At 38.0% G+C, this 21,228-nt stretch overlaps 1 protein-coding gene and 1 long non-coding RNA gene across 3 annotated transcripts in view; one reads left to right on the top strand and one right to left on the bottom strand.

Annotated features, from left to right (window-relative positions):
* Nucleotides 1–21,228, bottom strand: part of LOC120457522 (cholesterol 7-desaturase nvd) — a 137,473-nt gene that overhangs the window by 104,612 nt on the left and 11,633 nt on the right. The window lies entirely within an intron of this gene.
* On the top strand, nt 6,182–8,625 carry LOC120457523. Its single transcript, XR_005616992.1, has 4 exons — nt 6,182–6,321; nt 6,382–6,778; nt 7,774–8,209; nt 8,260–8,625. It is a non-coding gene; the product is annotated as an uncharacterized LOC120457523 (long non-coding RNA).

Genomic DNA, 21,228 nt, shown 5'->3' with positions numbered 1-21,228 from the left:
ACTACCGTCTTACTGAAGCCACCCGCAATCTAAACCGGGCCCTGAAGCAAAAAGCTGAAAATGAACCACTTAAATATATTGGAAAACTCTCGCCAACTAGTACAAAGCATCCATTGTGAAGGGCTCACCCAAGTCTAAGCTCTCCAATTCAAACCGTCACCCCTATAAGGAATTCTTCAAGGTGCTGGGCCCGCAGCTACAAAGATAGAACCGAATCATTTGCCTTACATCTCAGAGGCGTCTTCCAGCCGAACCCCGCAGCAAATGATTATGTTCCTCCGCAAATCCAACTCGAAACTGAATCCACGCCAACTACATTTCAGCCGAACAAGATCACAAAAGTCATCAGGGAGCTAAAACCAAAAAAGGCTCCAGGCGGTGACCTAATAACTACAAAAATGATAATGGATCTTTCGTACTGTGCTATTAATGTCATCTGTAAACTATTCAATGGAATCATAAGTCTCGGCTACTATCCAAGGAAATGGAAAAAATCAATTATTATAATGATACCGAAGCACGGAAAAGATCACACGATTCCGTCATCTTACAGACCAATAAGTTTATTATCATGCCTGTCCAAATTATTCGAAAAATACCTTCTAACGCGCATAATACCATATATGGGAGCCCACAACATTATCCCAGCCCATCAATTTGGCTTCAGAGAAAAACGCGGAACTATAGAGCAAGTCAGCAGAATAACATCAGAAATTCGCACAGCCTTCGAACATAGGGAATATTGCAGCGCGATATTTCTCGACGTATCTCAAGCATTCGACCGCGTCTGGCTCAAAGGTCTCATGCATAAAATTAAAACACACTTGCCCGGGTACACTCATAAACTCCTTGAATCCTACCTCTACAATAGAGCCTTCGCAGTAAGATGTAACACAACAATTTCCGACAGCTAAACTATCGATGCTGGGGTCCCACAAGGTAGCGCACTTAGGCCAACTTTGTTCGTCCTTTACACAGCAGATATTCCCACGAGTAGTCGGTCACAACAACATCAACCTTCGCCGACGACACTGCGATCCTTAGCCGCTCTAGATGCCCAGTCCGTGCAACAACCCAATTCGCCAACCACCTCGTGGTAGTCGAGAAGTGGCTATCTGACTGGCGTATTAAAATAAACGAACAAAAGTGTAAACACATAACGTTTACCCTTAACAGACAAACTTGCCCTCCGCTCTGTATGAATAGCACGCAGATCCCCCAAGTTAATGAAGTAACGTATCTCGGCATCCACCTCGACAGACGTCTAACATGACGTAGACATATCAAATGCAAGAAACTGCACCTAAAACTGAAAGCCAGCAGCCTCCACTGGATTATAAACTCACGATCGCCCTTGTGTCTGGACTACAAGGTCTTGCTCTACAACTCCACTCTTAAGCCAATCTGGACGTATGGCTCCCAGCTGTGGGGGAACGCGAGCAGAACCAACATAGACATCATACAGCGAGCCCAATCAAAGATCCTGCGAACTATCACTGGGGCACCATGGTATATTCGTAACCAAAACATCCACAGGGACCTCGGCATTCTCGCAGTAAAAGATGAAATAGACAAGCAAAAAGCGTCCTACAATGAAAAACTCTCTGTCCACCCAAATCCTCTAGCAAGGGTCTTGACTCGGGTCTCCAGCCGAACCCGCCTGCAACGTACAGACCTTCCAACCCAGCCATAACTTGTCAGAGCCACTGTCTCAGTCTACATGACTCCTAGTTAGGTTATAGTATAAGATTTGATACACTTATTGTTAGTCTCGTAAATGAGAAGATTCAATAAATAAAAGCAAAGCATTTAAAAAAAAAAAAAAATTTTATGCATAGATCACGTTGGGGTCACCAAAATGATGAGCATTTTTATTAGTTTTTTTCAAAAGAGAGATGCTAAGCTAAAGGTGTAAATGCGAGAGTAATAAAATCAATACAGAACGCTATAGTTCCCCGACTATCTGATACCCATTAATCAGCTAGTGAAAGTGCGAAGAAAAATTTCAACACTGACCGCTTTGGCCGGTTTGTGGGCGTTAGCAAATCGAGAAAAATTTACAAGACTAACAAAAATGTGAAAGAATATCGAAACATTTTTCAAAAGTGTGGGCGTTAAGGTGGGCGTGGCAAAAAGTTTTACTGCAGATAGATATAAATTTACAATAGAAATAAGAAAATGAAAAACAAGAGAGATCGCTATAGTCGAGTTCCCCGACTATCTGATACCCGTTACTCAGCTAGTGGAAGGGAGAAGGAGAGTCTTAAACACAATTTTTGGCGGTTTGTAGGCGTTATAGTGGGCGTGGCAGAAAGTTTTTTGGCAAATCGATAGAAATTTACAAGACCAATATAAAAATGAAAAAATATCAAAACATTTTTCAAAAGTGTGGGCGTAGCAGCTTTGGGCGGTTGAGGGCGTTAGAGTGGGCGTGGCAAAAAGTTTTTGGTAAATCGATAGAAAATACAAGACTAATACAAAAATGAAAAAATTTCAAATCATTTTTCAAAAGTGTGGGCGTGGCAGTTTTGGGCGGTTTGTGGGCGTTAGAGTGGGCGTGGCAACATGAATCGACAAACTTGCGCTGCTTCTATGTCTCTGGAGTCTGTATGCTTAATCTCAACTTTCTAGCTTTTGTAGTTCCTGAGATCTCGACGTTCATACGGACGGACAGACGGACAGACGGACAGACGGACGGACAGACGGACATGGCCAGATCGACTCGGCTATTGATCCTGATCAAAAATATATATACTTTATATGGTCGGAAACGCTTCCTTCTGCCTGTTACATACTTTTCAACGAATCTAGTATACCCTTTTACTCTACGAGTAACGGGTATAAATATCAGAACATTTTACAAAAGTGTGGGTGTGCCGGTCATGGGCGGCCTGTGGGCGTTAGGGTAGGCGTGGCAAAAAGTTTTTCTGAGAATCGAAAGAAAGTTACAAAACTAATAAAAAATGAAAAAATGTTCAAAGTTTCGGGCGTGGAAGTTTTGGGCGGTTTGTCGGCGGTATAGTGGGCGTGGCAAAACCTTTTTCTGCAAATCGATAGAAACTTCCAAAACTAATACAAATATGAACAACGAGTTATGAGTTAACGCTATAGCCGAGTTCCCCGACTATCTGATACCCGTTACTCAGCTATTGGAAGTGCGAAGGAGAGACATCAACACTGACAGTTTTTGGCAGTTTGTGCGCGTTAGAGTGGTCGTGGCAAAAAGTTTTTGGCAATTCGATAGAAATTTACAAGACTAAAACAAAAATGAAAAAATATCAAAAAAAAATTTTAAAGTGTGGGCGTGGCAGTTATGGGCGACAAATTTTCGCTGCTTCTATGTCTTTGGAGTCTGTACGCTTAATCTTAACTTTCTAGCTTTTGTAGTTCCTGAGATCTTGACGCTCATTCGGACGGACAGGCGGACATGGCCAGATCGACTCGGCTATTGATCCTGATCAAGAATATATGTGTACTATATATGGTCGGAAACGTTTCCTTTTGCCTGTTACATACTTTTTAACGAATCTAGTATACCCTTTTACTCTACGATTAACGGGTATAAAAAGGTAGAGCACGAAGGGGAAGATGCTCACGCAACTGATAACAAAGATAATGCTCTTGAACTGTGTCTCCACAGCTGTCATGTTTACAAATAACATGGTTAGGAATTTCTGGCAGCTGAGAGACCCGACAGCTATGATAATTTAAAACTTTCTGCCACGATTGTTTTGCAATTTTATATCAGCTGGAAGACCGTCAGACCAAAGACATTATAATAACAAGATGCGTAACGGCCATACATTGGTTTTGCACTATGCAGCCACTTTTTTGGTGACGACCAAAATTGCTCTCTTTTCGCTCGCCTAAAATCGAGAGCGGTAAAATCTAAAAATAGAATTGTCTTGCTTGTATGAGTAAAAACAATAAAGGAGATCGTGTGCATGTGTGCGTGCTTATGCTAGAAGACGATTTTAGGGCCGAAATCAATTTTGATCTAAGAAACAAATTTGATTAATGTTTTGGTCAATTTCGTAATTCGTAACTCTTATGGTTTGAAAGAAGTTTTTTATAAACGTTACTCCTAGAGCATTTTTTACCACTCATAATTGCGCGCTTTTTTAAAAATATCAAAATAAAATATAAAAAAATAATTTAAGTGAATCTTATTTGCATTTTAAATACTGAAAATTGGTAATTTTTATACTAGTAATTTGATTAAATAACTATAGTAAATAATTAAAACGTATGTAAAGTAAATTATTAAACTACTGTAATTTAAAACAAAGAACAACAAACAAAAATAAATTATATTTAAAATATTTCATAAAATAATTTATAAGCTAAAATATTATTTATAAAATAAATAAAAATATGGAACTCTTTATTGCAAAATTGATTTCATTGATGCACGAAGTGCGGACATAAGCACCGAAGAATCATTGACGTGTTATATTTTTCACACGTCGCACGCTGAATACTCTAATGAAAACTATTCTAATATAAAATCATATTTGAAAATTATTATGCATTATTAGGTACATAGATTGTGCTATTATTATTTCTATGTTGAATTAAAATAATTGTTATGTTAAGGCAATGCAAAACTAGAGTTTTTAAGTGGTGGCAATTTATAAAAAATAATATAGATTTAAAGTCTAAGAACTTCTAAAATGAAGGTCATATTTTGTCATTTTTACAATGCATGTGCATACGTGTGCACCAATACAATGGTCAGCTGTCGCTGTATGCGTACAAGAGAGCTGCTGGCTCTAGAGCTCTCCGCTCTCTGGCTTTTGAACAAAATTTCGAGAGAGCCTGGAGCCACTTGAAAAGCCACCACGAAAAAATCGTGTGCAAAAAATTCGTATGGCGTTACGCATCTTGTTATTCTAATGTCTTTGGTCAGACGCTATATGGACTTGCTTTTCCGGTAGTCGGGGGGGAGTTGAATGCTCAGTAGCCAGTGCCCCGTTTTGCAGTGTGCGGCGTCAGCGTTGGGGTTGGCTGTTGATCTCCTACTTGACCTTTGGCACCTGTTTGATGGCAAGGATTCCCAACAGCAGCCCGGAAAATGTGTGATAGTTTGTCTATTCACGAATTGCACCAGCGCTGGGGGTGCCAGGAGTCTATGGCGGTGCTTCGCTTCTGGACCGGGCTTGGACCGGATTGGCCGCTTTTCAGCACAGGCGGTACACTTGGTCTGAACTAACACATTAAAATAACAAGTTGCGTAACGTCCATATATTGGTTTTGCACTATGCAGCCACTTTTTTTTCTGGCGGCAAGAGCGTACAACTCTAAAAATTAAATGAGTGAAAAACATAAGCAAGAAAGTGAGTATGTGTGCATACTTACAATTGCAATTTTCTTATTTTAGCAAAATTTAGCACATTAACTAATAGGACTGATACGCTTCGTTATACGTGTTCGAGTTTGACTTTCGTAATGACCAGACGTGTCTCCGCAAGTGTTTATTCGCGCGTTATCTCTAATCACAGTTACAAACCAAAGCCCTGTTAAGAACCAAAAATTAAAGCAAAGAAATAAAAAAAAACTGTTCCAATACAGTTACGCTTTCAGCAATATGGGTCGAGATGATCTACCTGATAAGCCCCCTAACCCTAACGAACCAAGGTTTCTAATTATAAAACGTAAAGACAATGAATGTATGGCAAATGTTTCACCGTTTTTGATAAAAAAAAACCAATTTACCTTACCTGTAGTGGAGAAGTTATATTTGCTACAAAGGCAGGTGACGGGAATCTTTTGGTTAAAACCAAAAATGGCCTCCAAGCATTTAAACTACTAGGAATTAAAAATTATGGGAGAGCTCGCAATTGAAGTTTCGAATCACTCAACGCTCAATACCACAAAAGGTGTTATTTACTCGAATGATTTACGTCCCCTTACTGAAGAAGATATAAAAAAGGAATTAAAAGCAAAATACATATGTGAGAGCGGTTTTAAACCATTTTCAAGAAACCAAGATTTCGATTTATTATCTAAAGCGATAACTAGTGGAGTTCCAGGTAATTGATATGGCAATCCTACAACTTTTGTCTAGGATAAGTAATTAACATTTCCTAACGCGAGATCACCCGAAATGCAACTCTGCGGCTGTTAAAAGCTTACCGCCTTTATTGTCGGCGTCAGTTCGGTCTCTTGTTATACTGATCTGAATTAAGAAAGACGTATAACGTATTGCTTGTGCGAATTTAATTAAAACCGCGTGTTCAACAAGTCACGTGCAAATCGTAAGTACCAGCTGAAGCACCGATTCAGACAGAATCTGGTGATTCTCATTTTCAACTAAATCAGGTATGTGGATTCTGTACAGTTTGGGATCAGCCTTCTAATTAAGGTTATTAATGGACACAGGCATTGAAATTCAAAACTGGGCACGAGCGAAGTCCTCGGTTGCATTTAGCGCGTCACGTGCACACCCAAGCGGACGCCGCATTCCACATGCGGATCATCATGAGGGCGGAATCTGCCCACACGCGCTGATCGCAACACCCCCTGCAATGTATCTGCGACATGTGATCAATTGAACAAAGCTCTTTTTCGTTATTAAAAGGTTTAAATTCAATTAAATTTTGGTAGCATTCGGTTTAAGGTTGAAAGTTGGTTTAGCCGAACATTAGATGTAGCTTTAACGTGAACGTATTGTTGGACCTTGAGCCTGTAGAGAGCATTTGTTCAGAAAATCACTATTAACGCATAAATCAACCTAACATCGGACGTCATCAGGCCTGCTGACTTCGTGGGATCTTTCGTAAGTACGGCCTAGCCGCGATTATTATTATGTTTCCTCCAGGAACTAGCGTCCGACAAATTACACGTAGCTTGAATATCAACGTGAAAATAGTAAATACTGATTAGAATTAAGCGACAATTAATGTAATAAATTTTAATATAGTACGATAGTTTTGAAGCAACAATTGAAATTTAAAATTCAATGAAGAACACTTTTATTTTATATTTATTATTACTAAGTTACTAGAATGTATTCAACGAATAATAATTAAATGAAGATAATCACAATGGAGATTAATATGATTCAGTAAATATATAGAAGGTCGCCTGAGGGAGGAACGGTTTACAACAAAGGGGAATTTTTGACTGATTTTAACATACGTACTTCCAGGAGGGCGGGTATAGACCGGAAGAAACCACCATCTAATTCTTCCACTGCTAGCTGAGCTACCATTCTGTCCGTCTGCATCTATAACTTCCCGACCGCTTTTCATATTGCCTCTGTCTACATATTGGTAATGTGACGACTGCGATTCGAGAGTCAAAACAACCCACCCCAGCCCTGAACATAAATAAATTAGGAGTTCTAGTATGGAATGATAGTATTGTATTAATTCAACTCTATACCGACCAGAACTTCAGACTGACGACGTATATTTGGACGGTAGAAATCGAGACTGTTTGATATTGGATTATCTCAGATCACTCCTCTTTTAACCAGACAATATTTTTAAAAACCCTACGAGTAGAATCAGTGTACAAAGTTGAAAAGAAGGATAACCTCACCTAGCTTGAAATTGTTGTAAACCGTATCCAAACAAGGCCAAACCTTTATCACGTTTATTTCTTTAACATCGTCATTTCAAGAAAATTTTGTTGTACCAATATGCCTATTACAAGAAGCAGCGACAACCTTGCAGTTAGCAATCCTGAATTTGTAACGATACAGTAGCTGGCGAAGTTCCGATCATTGAAACCACCTCTTGTACCAATTCGCCTATCTGTTATTCTCAGGACCAACTTTAAAATTCTACTGGCGCTCTCATCGACATTCGGGTGATTGGATTAATCTGTGTCAACGCTGTAGTGACCAACTTAAACTTTACACTGCAATAACTCTTTAAGATACCCTCTCCCTAAATTATAGCAGCTTTTGTATAACCCAAAAAGTGAGAGAATTGTCTTAGACCAATCAGGACAGAATATGATCGTACGATTGTACAGTTAGGGAAAGGAAAGCCTATAGCAGTGACCACCGGCATGCAGCTTCCCAGAGCTTAATTCATTATCAGATAAAACCTCTTGGCGAAGGCTCACAATTTTTGACGCTGCCCAATTAAACACCAAATACACGTGGTGATATAATTTAATTATATATATCCAATCCGATAAAAACGAGAGGGATATTTAAATAAATTTCCGTGTGTGATTTGTGTGAAAGTGGAAAAAGGTTAACAAGTGCGATATAGTGAGTTCCCATTTCTAACCCAGTTTTCATAGGGATTCGACCCCAAGGCGCAAAGAAGGCCAAGGGCATTTGGTTGCCCCGTCTCGTCGACCCCCGCATAAGCTCGTTGTTTAAACCCAGTTCGCTCCGACATAACCTTCAGCCAACAAGTTACGCAACCCGCCACCTGCCGAATGATAACTGCCCAAATATATTGGAAGGCTAGAGCTCATCCAGATTATTCAGCTGTGAAGAAGCTTAGACGGGCGGATCGGATTTAATTATATTTGGACATTATCAACGTTACGCAGTGAGGATCACCTCATATGACCAGCGGAGGTCTAACTTAGTGATTCCGTCTTATCGCAGCGCAGCTTAGCTGCCAGCGGTCTCCTAAGGTCTTATCGCTGCAGAGCTGCAGTTGCATTTCGGTGTTTTGTTTTGATTCTTGATTTTCTTTTGTATTGCAATTAATAATGAATTAAATACTCGCAGATTGATTGACGGAACTTTTGGCATTTGAATAGGAATTTAAATTAGGACCTTTTAAATTTTACCTACAGCTCGACAATGTCAACGTGAACTTGGGCCCAACTTTACGCACATCATGGAGTGGATATTTAAGGTCGTGAGTACTACAAAACAATAACTATAAAAACATTATTATGAATTACCTATATTAAAGTTCTACAAAATGCCACTCGAACGTCTAAATAAAATAAGATCTGTATTTGGCTAATCGATGCGCACTCTTTGTAAAGAGAGAAACTCGGTTTTTGAACAAACATAATATTATCAATATGTGCCATTTTTCCTTTCTGACCTTTTATTTATCTTCTTTTACTATAGTAAAATATATGTCTAAACTATTTTCTTTTGGTAAGATAAAAGTAAAATTCTAAAAGCTTGAAGTCTGTTTTCTGGCAGGCGCTACAATCATTAAGCAATCATAGGTTATGGTAACTTGGCTTTTCTCAGGCACTCTTCAATAACTGAATATACATATATTGATCCAGTGTTGAATAGAATGTAATTTTAATAAGAGCATTGCTCTTAGAAAATGTTAAATCTAAATGGAAGAACTCGCTCTTAGCTTACGGTGCTTTCCCGCTCGTTTCTTGAAAAAGTAAATAGTAAAAGAAAAGAAAGAAGAAGTCAGTCAGTCGAAGACTAAATTTTGCTATTAAAACATCTTTTTAGAGCCGACTTAACGTTTTTTTTGCCAACCAATAAGTGTTAAGCTAAATTTTTAACGTAAAGACTCGATTTTTTAATAAAAAGGTGCATACATTAACGTAAAATTAGATTTTTAAATTACAACGCGGTCGTGAGTGCTGTTGCTGCTTCGATTGACGTCGCTGCCGTTTGGCCCGCTGCTGTCTCGTCGCTGCGCTCATTGCTAAGTATCAAATTTGTAGTTGATTTTTCTTTATTCTTATATCGCCCACTCTTTTCTACCCATATTAAAATAAGAACTGAGCCTTTTTAAAGGCTTAAGTCTTTTTAAAGACTTGCACTTATAATTTTATTAATACCATAATATTTTATTATACTATATAATTATACTACATTGAAATAATAATAATTTAAGACTTAAGTCTTTTTAAAGACTTCTTAACTTATTATTATTTTTTTTTTTCACATTAATATATTCTATAAATTTTCCCATTTCCAATTTTCCCAGTACTTACTCAGCGTATATAATTTTAAAAGTACTAAAAGTTTAAGTCTTTTAAAAGACTTGTACTTATAATACTATTAATTTAGTTAGGTTGGTTCTAATACTAATAATTTAAGCTTGTCTTTTTAAAGACTTTTTCTTAAATTAATATTATTTCGCTTTTTTTCAAAGTTAATTTTAATCTACTCTACAAATTCTGTAAATTAATATAAAATTAATATTAATAATATAAGAATTATACTTTTTAAAATAATAATTTTTTTATTTTTATACATACATTATTTACATATTTACACGTATTTGTTTAATAGTGCTGCAAGCGTTAGTCTAATACTAGTTCTAATACTATTAATTAAATTATTTTGATATTTAAAATAATAATATAAGCTTGAGTCTTTTTAAATACTTATTCTTATATTATTATTTTTCTGTTAAGTATTTTTTCTGTGTTCAATAAATAATAATTTCTAAATATTTGATATATATATTTATAAATATTTTATTAGGTCGTCTATATTATTCTTAGAAATGCCTCGTCTAAATAGACCCACTGCTTCTCAACGTGCAAGAAGGCAAATGTTGAGAAATAGGATTAATAGGGAAAATGAAGCCTATGCAGAGATGGAGAGGGTGGCAAATACAGTATCTCAGAGTAGGCGTAGGGAAGACTCGTTAGTCAGGAATGCAGAACAGGGCGTTAATACAGTGTCGCGAAGGTCGAGACGCTTGAATAGTCCTGTTCGTGCGATTGAGCAAGAATCTAACTCTCAGTCTCGTTCTCAAAGGCGGTTAGATCCTGCTATTTGCGCAGCTGAACAAGCAGTCGATACTCTGCGACGCTTTCAAATGCGTATAGACTCCGCGATTCGTGAGGTTGAACAAGCAGCCGATAATCGAGCTGCTGAGCAAGCTGCCGATACTCGACGTCGTTCTGTAAGGCGACAAAATAACGAGAATCGAGCGGTGGACCAGGTTCAAAATACTGCTGGCCATAGGGAAAGGCGCTTGGATCCTGCTCTTCGCGCAATTGAGCAAGCAGCCGATACTCGACGTCGTTCTGAAAGGCGACAAAATAGCGACAATCGAGCTGCTGAGCAAGCAGCGGATACTCGACGTCGTTCTGAAAGGCAACAAAATATAGAGATTAGGGCTATGGAGCAGGAACAAAACACTGTCAACCATAGAAGAAGACGCTTGGATACCGTGTATCGCGCGGGTAAGCAAGAAGCAAATACCCTGCGCCGAGCATTGGCAAGAGATACACAGGAACGCTTATTAGAAAGAGAGCGTGATAGGGCTAGGGCCGGTAGGTATCGCAGGGCAGTCGAGCAGGCGAGAAACACACTTGCTCGACGAAGCGCACGATTAGCTGCTCGACAAGCAACGATCGATGCAATTAGAAATATAAGTCAAAGAGTTAGTCAGTATAGAAGCCTTAGTGCTAATAGGGAAGTAGAAAATCTTCGAAGTCAGGAGATTAGACTTGATATAGCTCAGGAAAATAGGACTATTAGAATCAGACCTATTGAAATAGAAGCTCACATAGCTACATTCAATAGGAATGTTAAGCTTGGCCAAGATCAGATTTGCTTTTGTTGCAAAGGATTGTGGTTCCCCAAGCAAATAAGTAAGCTTTCTAGGTCTTATTTGGAAGAACATTGCGAGTTCAGGGAAGAGATATACCAAAATGCAAGACATCTTGCTTTCACTGGTAATCTTTTCAAGTTTTGCAAAACTTGTCACAGCAACATTAAAGCCGGCCGAAAGCCCAAAGGGGCCATTTCAAATGGCTTAGATTTCCCAGAAATTCATAACTCTTTGAGGGGCCTAACTCCCTTGGAAGAACGACTGATTTCACCTCGCCTTCCATTTATGATTATTTAGTCAATAGGTCATGAGGGTCAAAGTGCTATCAAAGGAGCAGTTGTTAATGTCATTATTCCAGTAAGCAATATCGTGACGTCTCTTCCACGAGCTTTCAATGAAGCAGAGGTAATTCAGCTCCACCTCAAACGAAGAATGGAATACGGACATGATTTCATTGCAGAAACCATACGGCCTGCCAAAATTGCTGACGCTATTAGGTATTAAGTTAATACTGAGCTTTATAGAAAGCACAATGTGTCAGTTAACGAGCAGTGGAAATCTGACTTCACATCCGATACTGTTTCATTCGTAGCATCTCAAGCTGATGAATCCTTTGTAGAGGGACAACTAGCCACACCACATGTAGACACAATAGCTCCAGGTGAGGGCCAAAAGCCTCTCGACGTAATTCTCGATGCTGATTCTGAAGAACTGGCATTCCCTAGCATATATGCTGGCATTAAAAGACCATCTTCAGAAAGCTACACAACCATAGTTAGATCTGAACTTAGGAATGTAGATAGACGAGGTTATCGAACTGATAAGTTATTCTTCAATTATAAGAAGTTGGAATTATTAAAAATTCGAAATAATATTTCAACTTGCTTACGTAAGCGGAGTGCCTCCAGTGCCATTACAGCTGCTAACGTCCTAAATGAAGATTTTATGGGCAACCTCATTTGTCATGATGAGGGATATAGGATCCTTAGGGATATTCGCACGTCTCCTGCTCACTGGGAAGATGAGAAGAAAAAAGTCATCGCCATGATTGGCCAATTTGGGCTGCCAACTTTTTTCATAACTTTATCAGCCGCTGAAACTAGGGGGCCAGAGCTGTTAGTACTGCTCAAGCGCAATGTAGATAGGGTTAATATAAATGAAGAAGAAGCTTCAAACTTGCAGTTTACGGAAAAGGCGCGCCCTTTAAGAACAGACCCAGTGACGTGCGCTAGATATTTTGATTATAGATATAGAGAAGTTTTAAAACTGGGGGTGCCTGGGGGTGCCTGGGGGTGTCTTTGGAAGTAATTTCGTTACTACCTATTACTGGCGAGTTGAGTTTCAACAGAGAGGTTCGCATCATATTCACGGCATGTGTTGACTGAAAGATGCCCCAAAAGTGGATTAAAACAGTGAAGAGTCTATGCGTACTGTAATAGCCTTCATTGATCAGTTTCTAACTGTGGATGTTACAAACCCAGATTTGGCTCCGTATATTGAATACCAAAAACAAAGGCACGGGCATTCGTGTCTTAAAAAAGTGCGGGGACAATCTATTAGTCGTTTCGCTATACCATACCCTCCAATGCCCCGGACGGAAATTAAATCCACTTCCCGAAGCAACTCAAAATTCTCTTCAAAATTCGAGATTTTCTACTTCGCAATCATGCAGATGACATGATTAGCCATTTAAGCATATTTGAAAATTTTCTTTCTAACAACCATGTGAGCCTCAGTTACGAGGACTACATTTATGCTATTAGGTCTAGTTTGAAAAAACCACAGATTTTTCTGAAGAGAACATTTGCAGAAATTCAAGTAAATGCTTATAATAAACACATTCTTTCTATGCAAAGGGAAAATATGGATATCCAGTTAATTTTTGACCCTTTTGCTTGCTGTAGCTACATTATTATTTATATTAACAAATCCCAACGGGGTATTTCGAAGTTAATGCGAGAAGCAGCTAATGACATTAGAATAGGCAATTCAAGCATTCGACAAAAGCTACAGTATCTCGGTCACAAGTTTATTTCAGGCACTGAGATATCTGCTCAGGAAGCCGTGTATTTTTGTCTAGGAATGGCGGTGTCCAAAGCAAGTAATAAGTGCGTTCATATCCACACCTTCCCTCCAGAACAACGAGTTCGTATGCTTAGACCTACACGCGATCTTCAAAATATGCCTCAGAATTCAACTGACATATTTCTGAAAGGATTGCTGGATAGATACGAACAAATACCAGATTTCCATGAAGGCCTGCGTTTAGCCGATTTTTCAGCAAATTACGAGTTTTCTAAAAGCCGTACAAGTACTCGTCAGAGGGCAAATAGTGACGATGACACTGAAGAAGGCACGTTTTAGGAGATATATATTTTCCGCTCCGAGATGGAAGCGTTTTTATTAGGTAAAGAAATAGGGCGAGTATTATTAGGTATAGGCCATTTAATATTAATACAGATAGGATAAACTATTTTAGAACACTAGTAATGCTCTTTTCTCCGTGGAGAAACGAACAGGTAGATTTAATTCAAAAAATTTGCGAGGAATTTTACAAAGAGAATGAGGAGGCTATTAAAGCCAACTTTGAAAAGTATAATGCCATAGATAGTTTAGAAGACGCGCTCAGAAGGGCCTTGGAAGCCGATAATATAGAAGAAAATGAAGAAGAGGAGGGCGAACCTCATGAGGAGTTTAGGGCATTAGCTATTCTTGAAATATCTTCTCAAATTAATGTTTTAAACTTAAACAACAGTTTGTTAGATGTTGATCCGCATAGCAATATCCGGGTAATAAAGCTTCCGCCACTTATATCCCCTTTAAACTTAGCCAATTTAGTTAGATCACTAAACTTGAAGCAAAAAACTTTCCTTACTCATGTCTTGCATAATGCAAGGACAAATCGAACCTTTTATGAGTTCGTAGGTGGCGGAGCAGGTGTCGGCAAAAGTAGATTAATATCAACGTTATTTCAGTCCCTATCCAAGGAGTATAATGGTAGAGTAGGATGCGACCCAACTTCGGTAAAAATTTTACTGTGCGCTCCCACAGGCAAAGCTGCTTTCGGAATCGGAGGATCCACTCTTCATTCCATGTTCTCCCTCCCTGTAAATCAGGCTGGGTCCGCATTTAGAAGTTTAAGTCCTGATTTGTTGAATACCCTTCGTTCAAGATTTATTGATCTTAAAATTCTTATAATAGACAAAATTTCTATGGTCGGTGCAACAATGTTTTCTCATTTGGACTCTCGCCTAAAGCAAATTTTTTCTAATGTTGAAACTCCTTTCGGAGGTATTTCGGTTATCGTGTTCGGCGATCTTAGACAGTTGCGGCCCGTATGTGATCGCTGGATTTTTCAGGCCCCGTCGCATGATCCATACAGTGCTATATTTGGATCGTATCTGTGGAGTCCTTTTAGGTTTTTTGAACTCACAGAGATAATGCGACAGCGAGATGACCAACCTTTTGCAATTGCACTTAATAACATGGCATCCGGCCAAATGACGTCTGATGATATTAGCTTGCTTAGATCTAGAATTTCCGATGAAAGTCAAATTCCAAATGACTCAATTCACAGATCGGTACAATAGGGAGAAGCTTAACTCGATACTCACTGCTCAATTTCTCTCGGAAGCTTTAGACTCAGTAAAGTCCGCTCAAATAAGCTTAGCGCAGAGGAACAGATGTCTGGAACAAGCTAGGTCCCTAAAAACATCTGAGACACAAGGATTATGTACCTCGCTCACTTTAAAAACCACTGCCAAATATATGATGACGGTCAATGTAGATACATCAGATGGTCTCGTAAACGGATCCACTGGTGTTCTTAGAGGGATAGGCTTCAGTACGTCCAACACTCCAGATCTTCTTTGGATACAATTATTAGATGAAAGCATAGGAGTAAATGCGCTTTTCAAGCGCAGACATTGGGAGGAGTCTTCATGGACGCCAATTTCGAAAATTGTAAAAAGTTTTCAAATTAATTCTAATAAGGCAATAAGGCTAATAAGGCATAAAAGTCAAGGAACAGTAAAGTGGTCGTTCACACTAACTCCAGCATGCAGAGAGTTACTGGCTTTACCACAGCAGTGAGATTAGATTGCCAGTCAGTTGCTAGCGGAGCCCGACCAAAAAGAGGCATTCTCGTTTTTATTCGAAACGAACTATTTGAGAATGTTAGTCTTTGCTCAAGTGGTCGATTTTTTTCAAATCTTTTAAATTTAGCCTCTCCAGTGTTTAAGTTTGCTATTCTTAAGTACCGATATTTAGGGATTCTTGTTTTATATAAAAGTCCGACCTATACCTTAATAAAGTTTGAAACTGAATTTAAGGAGTTATTTCAGCAGCACACATTTTTAAATAGTAATTGTTTAATGTTAGGAGATTTTAACTTGTGCCTCCACTCCATCTCTGTCTGCTGCAATCAAATTTTCGATTTTTTAGTAAATGTAAAGGGTTTTAGTTCGTTGCTAGATTTGAATTCGTCTACAACCAATAGCAATACGCATATTGATTGGGCGTTTTCCAATATTTTCGATAATCGGGCCACTGCGCGCACATTTGAGACCACATATAGTTACCACAGTGGTATAGTAGTTAGCGTTAGGGAGGCAGATTAGGTTTTGTTGTTTTTTATATAAACTAAACAGGTATTTATTTTTGCATTTTTTAGTTATTTAGTTATTAGATGTATTCATTATTAAATTTAAAAAAAAAAAACAAAAAAAGGCTAAAAAAAAAATGTATATTTTTAAATAAGTATGATAATTTTATTTATTTTTTTTTAGTTATTAGATGTATTTATTATTAAATTAAAAAACAAAAGCACAAAAAAATAAATAACAACAAAAAAAGCCTACAAAAATAATTAATATTTTAAAATAAGTCTAATAATTTATTTTAATTTAAAAACAAAAAACCTTAAAAAAATAATTAATATTTTTAATTAAGTTTGCTAATTTAATTTAATTTTTAATTCATTTTTTAAATATTAAATTTAATACTAAAAATATATATGCCTCCGTATGCTACGGGCAAACAAAATTTTTGGGGAACATGGAGTTTTATAAATTTTTCAGTTTAAAAACTCGTAGGTCCCCAAAATTGATTTTGGTTTAAACGACCCCGTTGTAACTCAACGGCCTCCACGTGGTGTTCCCTGGGTACGGATTTCTAAATTTTAATCGGAAGCTAATTCGAGCGGCGAAAAGTTTCGTACATATACGAAGGCATATTTATTGTTTTTTAAATTTAGCTGCTGAGTAACGGGTATCTAATAGTAGGGGAACTCGACTATACCGTTCTCTCTTTTTTTTATATTCAATTACTTATATCTATTTGCTTTATACTTTACTTTTATATACCTTATTTTACTCACTAAATATAAATGAAAATGAAGAGTTAGAGAAAGACTAGGATAATTATGCGTAGGTTAAAATTTGTTAGTTTGTAAAATAAATTTAATGGTTTGTCGAGTACTTATGTTGAACACTTTCTTAAATATGTGGTAGAGTTATTTTGAACTTGGCCAAGGGACAATGTAAACATTTTAAGTAGCATTTTCATGGTAGGGAGGGTAAAGACTTAGGGAATTAATTACATCCAAAATTCCCAATATTTATCAGAATCTGTAGCTTATCTTTACACGTGACGGCGTGTATCCGTCGTATCAATATAAAGCCATTTCTTTTATTAATCAACAGTAGAGTTTTGAATATTGTTTTGAATAAGACGCACTTATTAAATGTAGTAGCGTTTCGTACTATCCTAAGCTAAAAGAAACCCGACCTACGGCGAATACTTACACTTCAATAAAACCGTATAGTGTCCGATTTTCAAGTAAACAAAAGCATGAGGCAATAGACCAGCTACAATCCATTAACAAATAGAGATACAACTAAGTTTTTGATAGAAGTGATCGACATAAAGAAAGACAAACCAAATAATTACAACATATCCTAATAACAATAATATGGCAGCTAAGCATGGTGCAGGTATTGTATTTAAAGTTTCACACGGTTTTAACTGTTTAATAGCTGTGCCATATGTAAATAAATCTTAGCACCAACCGTTTTGTCAGCAACAACATCGTTCCGGCATACATTTCATAAAAAGTGCACTATAAATCACTTAAAAAGTACAAAAACATGTCCAATTTGCAAAGCTGATTGCAACGAATCGAATTTATCTCACTCTATTAACACTCTGTTCGCTGAATTAAATGCTGCAACAGCTGGTACATGCGGCGTAAGGGAATGCCAGAATAATAATGATATTTTCCCATTAAGGAGAAATACCAGATCAGGCAGGATCCGAGGTACACCTCCTAGACGAGTAGTGTCTACAAGAAATACATACAGAGGAAATTTGGATAGGATCTTAACAGAACCTCAAACGACCCCAGTATGGCTCTTAGTACTCAACCAAATACAGATTTGAGCAATCAAAATTTACCCAATAATGTAGAAGAAAGAGGCGCAAACAGGAGCAAGCGTAAACAGTGCATATGTTAGCCCGGAAAAAGTATCAGGAATTATTCAAAAATGGGGATTAGAGTTCGATGGTAGCAAAACAAGCATCAGGATAGATGAATTCATTTACATGATATGCTCACTTACCAAAAAAAAATTTATGTAATGATTATGGACTTCTATGTGACCATTTGTACCTTTTGTTTGCAGGAAAAGCAAGCGATTGGTATTGGAAGTTTCATCGAAACAATCCAAATTTCGATTGGAACACATTTTGTGGCGAATTTAGGAAGAGATTTGAAGATATAGAGACAGATTATGATATTTGGGAGGGAATCCGAAAACGCAAGCAAGGAGAAAATGAAGCATTTGAAGATTTCCAGGAAACCATGGAACGGTTGATTGACAGACTGCAAAATTGAGTTTCCGAAGCACAGTTAGTTGCGTTATTGGTTAGAAATTCGAAGCCTAGCTTACATCATGAGTTGCTGCATCTTAAAATCCCAAACAGAACACAACTCCGATACGAAGTGCGCAGGCATGAACAGTTTTATAACCATCTCAGGACGTTTAAGCCAAAACCCTATCGCTACTGCGATAATCCCCGAAGAACAGGAGACAGATTTAGTAAGAGTAGGTGAAGAGGTAAACCAAATTCAACGTCGAAATACCAAAACTTGTTGGAATTGTGACAAACAAGGCCACAGATTTGTAATTGTATGGCTAAAAGAATTATATTTTGTTACGGTTGCGGACTTAAAGAAAAATACAAGACGACTTGTCCAAACTGTAATCCGGGAAACCGACAAAAGGATGTTTCTGTGAGCAACAAGATACATCCGTAGATTCAGAAGTTGCTAAGTCAAAGTCAACCACTGAAGCCCGTGAATTTCAGGAGGTAGAACCTTTAGGTCAGCCTGATATTCATTATTCTTTTATACCCTTACACATAAGAATTCAAAATTACAATAATAAGCGTAGAGAAATATTTGGTAAAGTAGATAGTATAGGGACTCATTTAAAACCCAGACGATGTACTAGCCGATTGAGAGAATTTTGAAAGAAGGTTCGTCGTGACCGACAGAAACTTATTTCTGACCAAAGACTCTATAAGGATATCAATATAGAGGGTCAAACTTACAAGGCTTTATTAGATTCTGGAGCAACAATAAGTTGTGTAGGCGGATTAGCTGCTCAGAACTTCCTAAAACACAACAACGTAAAAAAATGTTCTGGCGAAATTCGCGCTGCGAACGGAACTAAAAGCAAAGTAGTGTCAAAACTTACAACTTCCATTAAGTATGGAGATGCGATAGACAATCTTGAATTATTTATAATACCAGAACATTAACAGGATCTATTGATTTTTGGCAAAAGTTTGGATTACTTAATAAAATTACGAGCAATCCGACCATTGACCAATCCGACCAAAATATCATGAGCTAAACGAAAGAGAAAGACTTCAGCTGGAGACAGTAATAAAAACATTTCCATCCTTTGCTTCTGAAGATTTAGGTCGTACTACCTTGTCCACACATAGCATTGATATAGGAAATGCGAGTCCTGTTAAACAACGGCATTGGCCAGTTTTACCTGCCATTGAAAAGCTGATGTTCGCTGAAGTGGATAACATGCTAGCTTTAGATGTTATCGAAGAGTCAACTAGCGCTTGGAGCAGTAATTGCGTGTTAGTAAAGAAAGGAGACAAGAACCGTCTATGTCTTGATTCTAGAGAGGTAAACAAGGTTACTCAGCGGGACGCATATCCTCTACCTCATATAGACGGCATATTAAGCCGGTTACCACCAGCTAAATTCATAAGTGGTATCGACATGAAGCATGCATACTGGCAGATACCGCTCGACGAAAATTCTAAGCAATACACTGCGTTTACAATACCGAATAGACCGCTATATCAGTATAAAATGATGCCCTTTGGTCTCTGTAAAGCGGCCCAAACTCTTTGTCGTCTTATGGATCGAGTCATTCCAGCTCATCTTAGGAATAGAGTATTTGTTTATGTGAACGACTTATTAGTTTTGTCCGAGGACTTTGAATCCCATATGCTTTTACGTGCGTTTGTAGAAAACTTTGCCACTATAAGTTTTCCGAAGAGGCTCAAACCGCTTTTGAAAACTTGAAATCATGTCTTACTGCCTAGCCAATTCTCATAACACCAGATAGACGCCGTTCGTTGACGTGTGAAGACGTGTTTTTAATCGAGCTCCGTATCGGTTAATTTGAGTGAAGTGAATGGTGATTAATATAGAACAAATAAATAAATCGAAAGCGAAAGAGACGCACTGTGCTCGAATACATACATTTTTTTTGTTTACATCTTCAAACAAAAGACCAAAAACAAAAAAAAAGCAAATAAAAACAACAACTATGAGTCAGAACGACGTTCGCGCTCAGCGTCAACGCAAGCAAGACGACCGCCGGCTCTCATTGCAACGAAACAACACGTACTTCTTCTTGCTCTCCCTCATTACTAGCTTCGTCACAAAACCCGCAAGCACCAAACACTAGCGAAATTTCTTTACGCTTGCCTACGGTGACTAATACTGTGACAACAACAACCACTGCAACTGCAATCACAACAACAACTGGAACGGTATCATCGGCTCGCTCAATTTCATCGACGCAAGTACTTGCTCGCCCTGAGCCAGCGATCAAAACAAAAACGCAGCTTAACGGTTCCGCTGTGCTAGCAGAAAACCAAAACATAAACAAGAACGCCGGGTCGACCATACGGACTGGAATAAATCGCTACATAACAATTAAAAGAAAACTCAGCCCTCAAAATAATGAAAATCAACAATCCGAAAATAAGGCAAAAATTACACGAGACGATGTCACTAATAAAACGCCAGCAGACACCAACAGATTTGACCTTCTAGCAAATTCTACTGATGAAAGTGTACAAACGGCAAAGTCATCCAAAGAGGAACCTAAGAAGGTTAAGCCTCCTCCAATATATATTCGCGAAAAAAGCTCAAGTGCCTTAGTGAACAAAATAGCGACATTAATAGGAGAAAACTCGTTCTACATAATCCCCCTAAGAAAAGGGAACATTAATGAAACAAAAGTTCAAACTCAAACCGAGGCTAGCCATCGTCTCCTAACCAAATTCCTGGACGATGCAGGAAAAAACTTTTATACATACCAACTAAAAAGCGCAAGGGGCCTACAGGTTGTTCTCAAATCGATTGAGGCAACTGTTTCGACCACTGAAATCGTAGAAGCGCTCAAGGAAAAGAACTTTAATGCAAAACTGGTCATGA

The sequence above is a fragment of the Drosophila santomea genome, unplaced genomic scaffold (genome assembly GCF_016746245.2).
Source record: "Drosophila santomea strain STO CAGO 1482 unplaced genomic scaffold, Prin_Dsan_1.1 Segkk12_quiver_pilon_scaf, whole genome shotgun sequence".
Classification (NCBI taxonomy): Eukaryota; Metazoa; Arthropoda; class Insecta; order Diptera; family Drosophilidae; genus Drosophila; species Drosophila santomea.
Note: the sequence above shows the minus strand (reverse complement) of the source record. Positions and strands in the feature narration are given on the sequence as shown.